Genomic DNA, 15456 nt, shown 5'->3' with positions numbered 1-15456 from the left:
TATCAATCACAACTGAAGTATATTTTACTATTGATCAGTTTTGAGTAGCAATTTGCAAGAAACACACCTAATAAGTAAATATTAGTGAGAGATTCAATTTTGCCTCCTATTGTGATCAATCAAGGAGTAGGAAAGGTATGCTCCATATGAATTCTCAATCTCTTGTCAGAAGGAAACTCAGCTCTGTAATGAAGAAACCTTTGCTTTATGTTGACTTTGAATGCACAAAGTTGTTTTAAGTCAAAGTAACAAAATAAGCCACTCATTTGTCCTTCAAGGATCACTGGAAAGTCTTTGACAAGCGTAACCCTGAGGACATTCATACTTTGTGGGTTCACCTCACAATCTTGGACTCATTGTAATGGCTGCTGTGAAGACTCAGAGCGCACTGGTAGTTTACTTATGGGAAAGTCAAGATTGTCAGATTAAAATGCCTCCACGTGCTATCTGAATGTCAATGAATGTCACATTCATTTGTATAAGAATAAAAATGGTGTTAATACTATTGGAGATTAATTGTTTCAAATGTTCCCACTAGAATTTTTATGACACAGCCTTTATAATCATCTATCCTCTCCACTAACTGAACAACTTTGAGTCACAATTAATGGAGAAACATTAGTCTTTACACTAACACAAGTGCTCAGCTGATTTCCCAGTGATATGACTTTAAAATTTATAGCAGCATTCTTCTTAGCAAAATATTACATGACGTGATAAATAATGTTAGGGCTCATTAAAAATAAAGCATGTCTAGTGCTCAATTTGCACACTTGTTATGAATATATATATATATTATACTTTATAAATCATCACAGAAAAATTAAAAGTAGCATATAATAATTTACTAATATTGACATGCAGAAGTCATCAAAAGCCTTTTTTTTTTCTACTTTATATCCTAAGATAAATTACTATGTGAAGTTGTCATGGTATCCATGGAACATTACAAATGATGCCAAATGACAAGCTGTGGGTTTGATGCATTTAATCTTGCTAAGATCTCCAGATTGAGCTCTTGCAGATTCACACTGAAATCTGGTCTGAAAGAATTCTCTATGTTGTCTTATGGCAGAGTGGGAAGTCTGTTAACTTAGAACTTCTTTACCTCACTAGTCCACTGTAGGGAGTATTTTCATGTCTTACACGATGCAAACACACTTCTCATGCTGTCAAGGACAGGTTATTTTTTAATCAAAGTTAACTAGATTTCCATTTGCTTCTGAATTGAAATAAGCTGAAACTTAGAGTTTCAAGCAAGTTCTTGCTTTCAAAAGATCCCTCCCTCTTTACTTCTTTTTTCCTTCCCTTCTTTGCCTCTCCTTCTCTCTGTCACTGATACAGACTCTCCATTGCTTTTCTCCCTCTCTCTTCTCTTGTTTTTTCCATATCTTTTCTTTATGAGATTAAAAAAATAACTTCACATTTCTGTATTCTTAAGTTCTGAAAGTATCTTCAGTCAATAGCATTCTGAAATTTCCTTTATGCCTAAGGTTGTCAACTGTGATCTACAGAAAACTAGAAATCTTGTGGAAGTGTACAGCTAATAACAGTGCAACTCTGTTTTTGTTGGTGCTGTTTTACAGAGTGGAAATTAATGATACTTTGCATTACATTTTATTTATCATAAAGTTACAATATTGAAAAAAACTCAAACATTGCCTTGATTTGGTGCAAGTAGTCAATGAACCAACACTTACTACACTTGGGGATTAAGAATTATGTCACAGAAGAGAGTTGGAGGATAACCACTGTCACAGGGTTCAGAATGCTGACAGTATTGGGATACACATGGCAATAAGCCAGGCAAATCATTCTATCAAAATGCAAGTGAGAACCCATCTTCAGAGGTGACAGTCATGAAGAAAGGATGGAGATTGATCCATGAGTGAAGGTTACAATGAATTGGACATAGAGGAGGAGCAATACTCGTGTGCTTGTAAGTGCAAGAGGCAAGGGATGTACTACATGAAGAGATCAGCTTAAATGGATTGAAGGCTCTTAATTAAAGAAGTCACCTATGTATCTCTTCCCCCTCTTCTAAAAAAGTGACTACTTGAAAATTGCACCCTTGAGAACAATTTGAAATGAGCTTGAATTTATAGGATTGCCTCTGGTCGATGGCCCTTTCTTATAACAAAGAAAATGTAATGTCCTGTCTATAAAATAAATAAGAAATAAAAGGAAAGTAATTTAAGATAAAAAATAAATTCAATGTACAAATAAATGCTTTGAGCACTACTAGATTTAAGAAAAAGATGCTCTCACTGAAAAAGATTCACTGGCTAAGAAAAAACTAAAAATACAGACTGAAGTAAGTAAGCTATCCTGGAAACTAGAAAATAATAGAATTGTTGGAGATGCTTTGGTTTTTCTGATGTGGACAAGTTTCAGTGACATTTTGAACACTATAAATAAAATTTTATCCCTGGAAAACTCATTATGTATTAAAAGTGTATAAAAATGCCTTGTGCTTATGATTAAAATGCAGTTAATTCTTGAGATCAGATCACAATATGCATGGTTTTTCATCTATATTAAGGTCTACTCCTGCAAGAAATAGGACAGTTTTTTTTTCTTTTATTGGACAGGCAGAGTTAGACAGTGAGAGAGAGAGAGAGAGACAGAGAGAAAGGTCTTCCTTCCGTTGGTTCACCCCCCAAATGGCCACTATGGCCGGTGCGCTGCGCTTATCTGAAGCCAGGAGCCAGGTGCTTCCTCCCAGTCTCCTATGCGGGTGCAGGGCCCAAGCATTTGGGCCATGCTCCACTGCCTTCCCGGGCCACAGCAGAGAGCTGGACTGGAAGAGGAGCAACTGGGACTAGAACCCGGGGCCCATATGGAATGCCGGCACCACAGGTGGAGGATTAACCAAGTGAGCCACAGCACCAGCCCCAATAGGACATATTTTATCTTTTGTGCATTTTTGGATGTTCTCCTTAACTGATGCTTTGCCTACTAAACATTTGTAATATTTTCTCACAATTTAAAAATATTTTATTTATTTTTTTTTTATTTTGAAAGGCAGACTGATGAGGTAGAGAGGGGGATCTTCTATCTGCTGGTTCACTTCTCAAATGCCCAACAGCCAAGTCTGGGCCAGGTTGAAGCCAGGAATTACAGCCAGGTCTCTTACATGAGTGGCAGGGAACAAAGTACTCAGGCCATCACCAGCTGTCTTCCCAGGTGCATAGGCAAAGAGTTGGATTAAAAGCAGATCGGCTGGGACTGTAACTGGCATTCTGATACATGATGGCAGTGTCACAAGGGACAGCTTAACCCGCTGAGCCACAATGCCTGTTCCATCCCTAGTGATTTTTTTGTTTTGTTTTTTCATTTATTAAACTTTTATTTAATGAATATAAATTTCCAAAGTACAGCTTATGGGTTACAATGGCTTCCCCCCTCCCATAACTTCCCTCCCACCCGCAACCCTCCCCTTTCCCGCTCCCTCTCCCCTTCCATTCACATCAAGATTCCTTTTCAATTCTCTTTATATACAGAAGATCAGTTTAGTATATATTAGGTAAAGATTTCAACAGTTTGCGCCCATATAGCAACACAAAGTGAAAAAAATACTGTTGGAGTACTAGTTATAGCATTAAATAACAGTGTACAGCACATTAAAGACAGAGATCCTACATAATGTTTTTTAAAAAAATTAATTAATTTTCTATGCCATTTCCAATTTAACACCAGGTTTTTTTTTTTCATTTCCAATTATTTTTATATACAGAAGATCGATTCAGTATATAATTAGTAAAGATCTCATCAGTTTGTACCCACGCAGAAACACAAAGTGTAAAAATACTGTTTCAGTACTAGTTATAGCATCACTGCACATTAGACAACACAGTAAGGACAGATCCCACATGGGATGTAAGTACACAGTGACTCCTGTTGCTGACTTAACAATTTGACACTCCTGTTCATGGCGTCAGTAATCTCCCTAGGCTCTGGTCATGAGTTGCCAGGGCTATGGAAGCCTTTAGAGTTCGCTGACTTTGATCTTATTCCGATAGGGTCATAGTCAAAGTGGAAGTTCTCTCCTCCCTTCAGAGAAAGGTACCTCCTTTGATGGTCCCGTTCTTTCCACTGGGATCTCACTCACAGAGATCTTTCATTTAGGTCTTCTTCTTCTTCTTTTTTTTTTCTTTTCCATGGTATCTTGGCTTTCCATGCCTACAATACTCTCATGGGCTCTTCAGCCAGATCCAAATGCCTTAAGGGCTGATTCTGAGGCCAGAGTGTTGTTTAGGACATCTGCCATTCTATGAGTCTGCTGTGTATCCCGCTTCCCATGTTGGATCTTTCTCTCCCTTTTTGATTCTATCAGTTAGTATTAGCAGACACTTGTCTTGTTTGTGTGATCCCTATGATTCTTTGACCTATCAGAGCCATCAACTGTGAACTGAAGTTGATCACTTGGACTAGGGAGATGGCATTGGTACATGCCACCTTGATGGGATTGTATTGGAATCCCCTGGCACATTTCTAACTCCACCATTTGGGGCAAGTCCGATTGAGCATGTCCCAAATTGTACATCTCCTCCCTCTGTTTGGATCCTTCTCTCCCTTTTTGTTTCTCTCAGTTAGTATTAGCAGACACTTGTCTTGTTTGTGTGATCCCTAGTGATTTTAATAGGGAAAATGATACCACATGTTTCCCTGATGTCTCCAAGTCAAGAAATCCTTTCCACTGATAGCCACTGCAGAGAAATGCTTGTTGAGTAACCTGAAACTGGACTCTTCCTTCTAAGTAGCTCTTCTGTTCAAGGTCCATTTTTCCAGAATAATTCTATAGTTTCCTCAGGCACTCAGTCTCAAGCTCAGAGTAAATTAGGACAAGTTTTTTCCCTTGATCCTCAAATACATTTGCATTGCCAGTTTTCTTTTCCTATCTGACAGCCCTGTCACTTTGTTTTGTTGTTGTTTTAGTAGCTTATATGTAAGTTTGTTTTCCATTCACTTATTGTCTGGGCTGCTCAATAGCTTTGTTTTTTAACTTGTTTTTAAGATTTATTTATTTTTATTTATTTGAAAGCCAGTTACAGAGAGGAAGAGGAGGGAGAGGAGGAGGGAGGGAGTGGAGAGAGAGAGAGAGAAAGAAATCGATTTTTCACCTGTTGGTTCACTCTTCAAATGGCTGCAATGGGCAGGGCTGTGTCAAGCCAAAGCCAGGAGCTTCTAGGTCTCCCACGTGGGTGCAGGGGCTCAAACACCTTTACCTATTTCCACTGCTTTCCCAGGTGCATTCTCAGGGATCTGAATAGTAAGTGGAGCTGTAGAACATGAATTGGCACCCATAAGGGATGCTGGCATCACAGATGGTGGTTCAGTTGTCTATGCCAAAACACTAGCCCCTCAAATTTCAGTGTTTTATTGCCATCTATAGAGAAAACAACTTTCAGCATTTTGGCTATTGGAACTTACTCTGAAATGTTAATTCTTTTCATTTTCTTTTTTGAAATTTTGTTTGTCACAGTCATTTGTACCACCTTACAGATAAAGAGACTTATGGTCAATAAGATGTTTTACAATACAATATTTTGAGAATCTAGCTCGGGAAACTTGATTCAAGCCCAGTGTCATTTGAACTATCAGGCAGAGCCTTCCATGTTTCCTTGCTAAAATTATCCTTTTCCTCTGATTCTCCTCTGTCCTAACTTTATTGAGATGTACTATAGTCAAGTGAACTGGCTCCTTTTTATCTGATTAGTCCCTGTTTATTTTTCTTTGCCTTGCTCTTCCTTGTTCCTTGACTGATTTCCATATTGATTAGCTGTCATCATGGGTGAAATACCAACTACCCTTCAAGACCTAATTCACATTTACCTCAATACGATTTAAGATCTTTCACACTTCTGAACCTGTTTGAATTTTCCTAAGGTAGGGGGATATTTTTTTGACCTCTTACCATAATTGTATGTGAAAATATCTCACATAATAATTAGGGACTGCATTTTATTCATGTTCATCCTTGGTAACACACAGCGAGGTGCTTTCTACTTACCACATTTTAATAAATAACAGTAAAACATATGAATAAGTAAAGCAATCTGCCACACACAAAAACTTCATCTACTGTAATCAAAATATATTCTCAGGGGTGGGTGTTTGGCCTAACTGATGGAACTCACATTCCATATCAGAATACCTGGTTTCAAGTACCAGTTCTGGCTCCTGATTCCAGTTTCCTATAAGTGCAAAGAAACAGCAGGTGATGGCTCAAGTGTTTGGAGTCCCTGACACCCATATGTGAAACCTGGATTGAGTTTTTGTCTCTTGGTTTTGCCTTGGCCTACCCTTGTCTATTGTAGGCATTTAGGGAGTAAAACAAAGGACAAGAGCTCTCTATTTGTGTTCTGTCTCTCTGTGTCTTTCTCTTTGTCTCTTTTTAAAAAAAATATATATATGTGTATATTTATACAGTCAAAGCAAGAAATTGTTTATGCGAAATGACTACAGTCATAAACATTACATAATTTATTGAGACAAATATTAAAGTAAGCAGTAAGGATTTGAACTGACAAGGAGGAAAAATGAATAATACTATCTATGTGTAAAATATTAGGGGTCTTAAACAAGTTTGTGGAAAATACATATTATGGAAAAAGCTATGAATGGTTTTTAAAAATTTTTTCACTAAAATAAAACTTATCTTCTAATTCCATTTTTCAACAAATATTTGAAATCTTATATAGTCATTCATTTCTGGCATATGAATATAAAAATGCAATTTTAAAGAGGAATATATCAGATTGTTTCTGTTCTCAAAGGAACTAAACAGCTTAAGGGAAGAAAAATATTTAAAAACATGAAAATAAAAAAAAGCCAACAAAAAATTGATGTTTGGAGTTTTTAGATTCTTTAATATTGTCTAACACCTGTATCTAAATATATTTTTCTTTTTATTAATAACTAATAGTCTAAATAAAAGTTCTAATATTTAATTTACAATCTTAAAAGCTTGTGTAATTTTCACAGTAGTCCTCTGAGAGAGGTCCCATTACCTCTATTTATGGTAGAGGTCTCACCTGAAGCTCAGCTAGTCTAAGTTAATTGCTTAGATACATTCTTACTAAATAGTGTAGCAAGCTTTGTAATCCATGATGCTTATTCTTTAAAGCCTGTGTTTCTGCTAGGAAATTGTTCTGTGGATGTATGTGTACTGAGCTGCATGCCAAGAGTGCGCTTTGTACTGGTACTTGCAATAGCAAAGGTCAGGGAAAATCTACACGTCCATTACAAAGGGCTATCTAAATGAGTCATGGAATAGCTATAGCATGCAGTGTGTGCAACTCAGGTAACCTAACGAGAAGCCATAGACTAAGGTAGCTTAAACAGAAGCATTTATTTTCTCAGAGTTCTAGAGGTTGAGAATTCCAATAAGATGCAGGATGATTTGGTTCCTGGGGAGGGGAGGGATCTTTTTCTGTTCTGCCACCTTCTCTCTGTATCCTTACTGAGAAAGAAGTAATTCAGTCTAATCTGTCCACTAATATCACCACAATGTCTACATGCTCATGGCCTTTTAAATTAACTATCTTTCAAGGTTTCAACTTACAAACAGTATCGCAACAGAAGTTAGAGCTTCATTATAAATTGTTGCAAGGGGGAAGCAGGAGCACAATACAGTAGAATTAAATCTATACTACACACACACACACATAGATATAATATACTACACTATATCTATAATATGCTCTACTGTATCTATACTATACTATACTGTATATAGATAGATTTTAACTATCTTCCAAAATATATTTTAGTTGCAAATAGCTATCGCTTCTAGGCCTTTTGGCTAAGATCTAGTGTAGTTGCAAATAGCTAGATTTAAACAGCCCATACAGACTTCTTCAACTTTTATCATCTGCATATATGTCTTCTTGAATGAATATATGTGCATGTGTGTAAGATAAGTTGTAACCACTGCACTGTGGTATTTTTTTTTTAAAACCCAGTATTTAGAGAGTATATACTCTGTTTTTCAACAACTTACACAAATTAGTGTTAAAAGATAGTGACTATATGTTGGAGATACTGTGACTACACTATTACCTCTGAAAACTGTGGATTGCCTAAGGTCAAAGTTGGATCTTGAATGTAAGTCTATCTGGTTCCAAAGTCAGAGTTCTTGCTACTGCATCAGTGATCCTCAACACCAGGTGATTTTACCCCTGAGGAGACATTTGGCAACATCTGATGATGTGTCAGGTTGTGACGTTACCACTGTCATCCAATAGGCAGAGAACAGGACACTGAAAATCCTACAAGTCACAGGACAGCCCCATGAAATAAGCATCTGTATATACCAAATGTTAATAGCGCCAAAGTTGGAAAACCAGTGTACTACCGAAGAAAACTCCTGACCCTCTTACTAATCTGCTCTGTAGCCCAGTATCACAACTGGACCTCCTTCATCATGAGTATTGAATGAAATTTAAATTCTTTAAAAAATTAATGTAGTATTTATCAGACGAGATTGGGCGCGTTCAGGGTGGTATGGCCGTAGACATTAATGTGGTATTTATAAAAGTTGAGGGTACAAACTTTTCTTGAAGAAAAAGAGGTACAGAGGAAAAGAAGATAATACAAATACTTTTTTGTTTACTTTTAAATATAATTTAATAAAATAGTTTTATTTTTATAGTTACATAGCTATAATTCTAACATTCTTATTTTTGGCAAATTTGATCCATTTATTTTTGCAGCAATTTATCACATGACTGTTAGGAACCTGGCATTGCTTAAATGCTAAGAATACAGCAGAGCATAATATAATTAGACAGGTTACCATTTCCTGTCTTTATGATGGTCCCTGTAAGGGAAAATCAATTCCAATATTTGAAAAAGTAAAATAAAGTTTGTCTGAGGGTGAATGGTACTCATGGAAAAAATTCAACTGGAGCAGAAGAATGGGGAGTACAGGGTAAAGTTGGGGTGAAGGAACCAGAACCATTACATATTTTAAGTAGAGAGGTCAGAGCAGATCTACTGGGAAGCGAGAATAGAGTGGCGATCAGCAGGAACTGAGGCGTGGGTCCCTCAGGAGTCTGGGAAACACCATGTAAGGGAGAGAGGACAGGAAGAGCAGATGGACTGTTTGATCATATTTATATATTCTTTTTTCCTTTAGAAGGAGAGCAATTTGTTTACTTTTTTAAATGCCACAGTCCTAGAACTTACTTTTTCGATCTATGACACTTTTCCAGTGCTTAAAAAATACCCACTGTGACGTGTGTTCGTAATTTTCTAAAGTATAACATATAGTTAAATTGTGCAAATAACATTTGAAAAATAGGCTAAAAATAGTCATCTATAATAATTTTACTTCTTTAATGAAAAAATTGTAGTTTTCATATGTATGTGATTCTTACTGATGATGGAATTTGTTCTACTCCATGAGTTCTGCTTTATTTCTAATCTACTATACCCAGTTACTAATGATTATTCATGTCAATAAAAAATCTAATACACATTATTGTTTTTTAGTTCTTATAGCTAATGTTTATAGGAATGAGCCATAAATCAGTCAGATGGAGAAAACAATTACTTAGAAAAAACTTAACTTTGAAAAATTCTGTTTAATTTCAAATGTCTGAAATATTCTAAAATTAAAAGTTTTAATAATTTATATTTTTTATGGAATTGAATTTACTAGTTGAACTTGTCTAGACTTAGAAAAATTGTTAACTTATTTTAGAAACAGATTGATTTCTGGGGAGGAAAGAGAATTATCTCTAGACACCAGTTTTCTGAGCTCATACATGAAGGTACTTCAAAAAGTTTGTGCAAAACAGAAATAAAAATACTTTTGATGCAAATAATTTTCAAATTCATGCATGCAAGGGAACTTAAAAATTCATGGATATGCATATTATAAGGCATGCACATGTATTTCAAAATATTTACAGCAAATATACATCTTTTAATTTCATTTTTCAAAAAAAATTTTTAAATACCTTTATACCTCTAAAATATTACTCAGTAGAAAACATTCATACAACGTGGGATATAAACTTAACAATATTTCTTTTAAGTAAGTCTTTTAACACAAATTAGAAAAAATAATCCTAGTTTGTGTCTATATAAGGAATTAGAATAAATGTTGTTTCTTTGTTAAATTATATTAGGTATTTCTATAATGTTTTGTATACCTTACTGAGTTACGTAATCATGTTCTGCTTAAGAAAATACAAGTGGGACCAGCATTGTGTCGTAGTGTGCTAAGCTGCTGCTTGCAATACAGGCATCCTGTATTACAATGCCAGTTTGAGTTCTGGCTTCTCTACTTCTAATCCAGCTTCCTGAGAATGTGCTTGGGAATACAGCAGGAAGTGGTCTAAATAACTGGACCTCTATCACCTATGCAGGAATCCAGGAGGAGTTCTTTAGTCTGTCCCAGCACTGGCCCTTGTGCCCAATTTGGGGAGTGAACCAGCTGATAAAAGATTTCTCTGTCTTGCTCTCTCTCTCTCCTCTCTCTCTCTCTCTGCCTTGTAAATGAGTAAATCAACCATCAATCTTTACTTTAAAAAAGGAGAAAACGAAAATACAATTAGTGACAAGCTCATCAAATAACATCATTCTAAAAGATTACAATAGTATCTTATTTGCCCAGACATTATGTTTACAACCATTTCAGTGAAGGAGTCAGTGAATCATTTGTACTTGTATTTTCATCTATAATTTGATAAAACCAGCCAGTTTATTTTAAAAGTACTATATCATGCTATATATTTTAAGTGACATGCTTTCAAATTGCAACGTTGCCTCGTAGTGCACACTGAGCAATGTCACTTACCTAAAGGAACTTCAAATACATCCACCTAAATTTTCTAAGCCATCAATCTTCTAATTGCCATACCACTATTCATTATAGTAACAGTTATACATGAAGTATATTCAGGCAATTTGCCCAGCACTAAGTACAGTACATAGTTGTCTTCTGTAAGTACTCAAGCCACCACTAATGAAAAGTAATAGCCCATCAAAATTTACATTAAGAGTACTATATGAAATCTCCAAAGGACTATATGTAATAGTCTTTGAGCAATTTTTGTCTCCTTAAAATGCTGTGTTCTAATGTGTTTCTCTCCTTAATGTTAATTATCTAGCACAATGGATAAATACAACTACAGTAAAGAATATCATGGTTCTATTTTTGTAATCAGATTATAATTAGTGATTAGAGAATGATCTTATTAACATAAATGGAATAATTAAATCATCTCAGCTTCATCATAGTTAAAGGCATTAAATAGTGATTGTTTCCCTTTTGTAAATTATTAAATGTTAACTTTATCTGGAATCATTTCAGAGAAATCACTTACATTTTTCAAGGCTTTTTATATTTAAAAAATAACATATTTGAATATACCTAATATTTTTTAGCAAAGAGATCTTTCATTTAGGTGGTTTTTTTTTTTTTTTTTTTTTTTTTTTTTTTTTTTTTTTGGCAGAGTGTCTTGGCTTTCCATGCCTGAAATACTCTCATGGGCTTTTCAGCCGGATCCGAATGCCTTAAGGGCTGATTCCAAGGCCAGAGTGCTGTTTAGAACATCTGTCATTCTAAGAGTCTGCTGTGTATCCCACTTCCCATGTTGGATCGTTCTCTCCCTTTTTTATTCTATCAGTTAGTATTTGCAGATTCTAGTCTTGTTTATATGATCCCTTTGACTCTTAGACCTATCATTATGATCAATTGTGAACAGAAATTGATCACTTGGACTAGTGAGATGGCATTGGTACATGCCACCTTGATGGGATTGAATTGGAATCCCCTGAATACCATAATTTAGTATTATTTATTTAAACTGAAGCTAAACAATTTAACCAGTCCTTTTTAGTGAGAAGTTTTATTCATTCCAAAGTAGATTTGGATTCTTTTTTAAAAAGATTTATACCTTTAATTGAAAGAGTTACAGAGATAGAGGGAGAGGTAGAGAGAGAGAGAGATGTTCCATCTGCTGGTTTACTTCCCAAATGGCCACAATGGCCAGGGCTATGGAAGGCCAAAGCCCGGATTGTGGAGCTCCATCAAGGTATCCATATTCTGCTGTTTTTCCAGGTCCATTAGCAGAAAGCTTGAATCAGCAGTTATATAGTATGCTGACATCATAGGCAGGGGTTTAACCTGTTGTACAACAACAGTCACCCCTTCAAACTGAATTTTATAACAGACATGATCACAGGATTCTCTCTCTCTCTTTATATATATATGTATATATATAAAATGTCAAGATGTACATATATTTTATAAAATAATTTGTGCCAGAATATTAATATTTTATTTCTTTTACCAGTTTCAAAACTAGTTTCAGTATAATCTAGTATGAGCAGAGTATTTTACAACATTAAAACAAAGGTCTATACGGATTTATTTGTAATACTGTTCCATATTTAAATTATAACCTTTCAAGAAATAATTTGAGTAATATAGGACTATAAAATAATTATTTGTATTTTTAAAAAGTACTATAATTTTAGATTTTCAAATTATAGATGCCATTGTTCTATATGGTTTTTGACATAAATATATCAAGATGGACAATACTCAGAAGGCCAATGAGGAGATTATTTTGTATTGGATTGAGTCCTAAGATTTCATAGAGGGAAAAAAAATATTTTCTTATCTTAGAATAGAGATAAGAACATTGTTGGTTCCAGTGCTTTGGTGCAAAAGGTTAATCCTCCATATGGGCGCCAGTTCTGGTCCCGGTTGCTCTTCTTCCAATCCAGCTCTCTGCTGTGGCCCAGGAGGGCAGTGGAAGATGGCCCAAGTCCTTAGTCCTCTGCACCCACATGTTAGACCAGGAAGAAGCTCCTGGATCCTGGCTTCGGATTGGCGCAGCTCCGGCCATTGTGGCCAATTGGGGAATGAACCAGCATATGGAAGACCTTTCTCTCTGTCTCTCCCTCTCACTGTCTATAACTCTACCTGTCAAATAAATAAAATAAAATATTTATTTTTTAAAAAAGAACATTGTCTAAAAGGATGTGATGAGGCTAAGAATGAGTCTTCCCAGAAACACAAGAGGACTCTTTCCTTAGTGCAATAATAAGACAATTGACACTTGTGGAATGATTAGGACTGCTAAAATTTAAATTTGGAAGAAAGCTAATTTTTAAAGGAAGAATTTGACATCACCATCTCCAGTATTGTGTATAATGGAAAAATAGTGAAAGCAAGAATATTTCTTATTTCCATTGGATGAATGAGAGAATACATATGAGCTGAACAGTTATAGAAGGGAACTATGTCAACATTATATTAACTGTAATTTATTTGAAAATAAATTTATTTGAAAACTGTAATTTATTAGAAAACTCCTTGGAATAATGAGTTTTTCTTACTTGCGATAGTTAAAATGCCACCAAATCATTCCTATGCAATCTAAATGCAGACATTTCCCTTCCTTTTCTTCCTTTTCCTTCTCACCTTCCTCCTCCTTCCCTTCTTCCTCGTTGCTGCTATTCTTCTTCTTCTTATTCCTGTGTATGTGGGGAAATCTGGTTGTGAGAAATGTAGTTGAAGTTGGAAAATCCATACTTGGTGTCTCATGACAAAAATCACATCTCCAGATCATCTACTACTCTAGGTTTTAATTTTTTTTTCTGTCAGTAAGATGACTATTTTTTTTCCTATATTACAAATGAGAACTGTGTATATATGCAAATCCAGAGTGGAGTTATATTTCCTATTCAAACCATTATATTGTGATTTATTTCTAGCATATTGAGTCTGTGCTTAGTGTATATGTCCAGGTTAAAAAAAAAAAATGGAGGTTCAATGAAGTGGCCACAAAATGACATTCATTCAGAGAGTCTATATAAAGTTTACATGAATTTTTCCTTATTTTATGATTTAAATTTAAAATAAAACATCCACAGTGGACTCAACCATAAAATATAAAAGATTTTAGGATGCTTCATACTTTTCAAACAGTGGTTCTATTTTTTATTTTCTGATTCAAGTGTAGGCACCGGTTGGTAGGTATTCTGTCTAATTCAGTTGAAGGTATTGATTTGCAATGACATAGTAGTTTGGTAACTGATTATTCAAATGGAAGCTTATTCCTCTGAAATATGCTATAATGTGGAGGTTTTACAGGTTTTCATTTTCAAGTGAATAAATATATCATGTTAAATAATTTGAAAAAGACAGGAACATGGCAAATGGGAATACCAAAAATCACTTATTTGTGACAATATTTATATTTAACCTTTTTCATAGTAAAATATCTGTATTTATACCCTCACATATATTTCCAGTCAGTAAATTTTACAATATTAATTATTTGGAAGTGTCAAGCATTGAGTAGAAACGATGTTCATATTTTAATAATAAAGATAGACTTATAAATTATACAAGAGGGAACAGTCATTTGAAGTAATTTTTAAAATACTGAAACATAATATATAGTGTGTGCCAAACAGAATTAAAGTGCTACTTTGTAGATTTTCAGGAGAGATTTTTTAAAATGCTTAAAATATGCACTGTAAAGTGGAAATAGATTGAGAACAAAATTGAAGTTATGTAACATTAATGCTAATATAGTAAATTATAAAAATAACCTGCAAATATACTAACACTTAAAAATATTTATTGTAGAATTATGGTTTAAGGTCTTAGAGAGGTTAAAGATAAAATGGATATTTTCTTCATTTGTACTTAAGCCAAACAATTATCATGAAACAATGGAGATATCTTTCTAAAAATGTTAGAGTAGTGAAAATTCTGAAAAATAAAGGAAAGTTTCATTAATTCCCCTGCCATCCCTGCACAAGGGCCAATTTTAGTGCATGTGCTGCTGAAATGAGCACTGGAATCTGAAATGTAGAATTCCTATGTCTAAGGGATTACTAAAATGTTTACCTTAGCATCAATTCTGTTTTGCTTTATTGATTCCCATTGGCATTCTATCAGTTGAAGAAAGCAGTTCTGTCCTTTCCTGCTACCTCCACACTGGTAAAATCTTATTAGACAGCTATTTTTTTTATTCCATTCACAATGGCATGGTTCTCATAGCATCCTCTTCCATACTTTCCATGTTCTATGATTGTTAGCAGTTTTTAAGGTCTCTCATAAACCAATAAACTAAGACTTGGGCATAATAATAAAGATCTATTTAGGACATAATCTATTAAGCCTAATATTTCATGGCATCTAATTTATGTGGGGTCTGTTTACCAGAAACAGGGTATTTCATTCAGTTATATCTCAAGTAAATGGAAGGAGTTTCTGTATGAAAGACATAGGACATCCAGATGAAACAGAAATTTAAATAAAAATTAATATTGAAAATTATAAAATTGTGTTAGGGAGGAAATCTTTTTCTCTGTTCTTTTAGGTTCAATATTTTGAGGCCTATACATTAAATTAACAGAAGACAGATTAACAGGAGTGGAAGCATATAATTTGTATTGCTATTTTACATGCACAGAATT

At 34.7% G+C, this 15456-nt stretch overlaps 1 protein-coding gene and 1 pseudogene across 1 annotated transcript in view; both read left to right on the top strand.

The window, feature by feature from the left end:
• LRP1B (LDL receptor related protein 1B) overlaps nucleotides 1-15456 on the top strand; it is a 2136850-nt gene that overhangs the window by 1466811 nt on the left and 654583 nt on the right. The window lies entirely within an intron of this gene.
• Nucleotides 7788-7965, top strand: LOC133768326 (U2 spliceosomal RNA; annotated as a pseudogene).

Source organism: Lepus europaeus, chromosome 1, assembly GCF_033115175.1.
Source record: "Lepus europaeus isolate LE1 chromosome 1, mLepTim1.pri, whole genome shotgun sequence".
NCBI classification, from domain to species: domain Eukaryota; kingdom Metazoa; phylum Chordata; class Mammalia; order Lagomorpha; family Leporidae; genus Lepus; species Lepus europaeus.
This window is presented reverse-complemented; position numbering and strand designations above follow the sequence as displayed.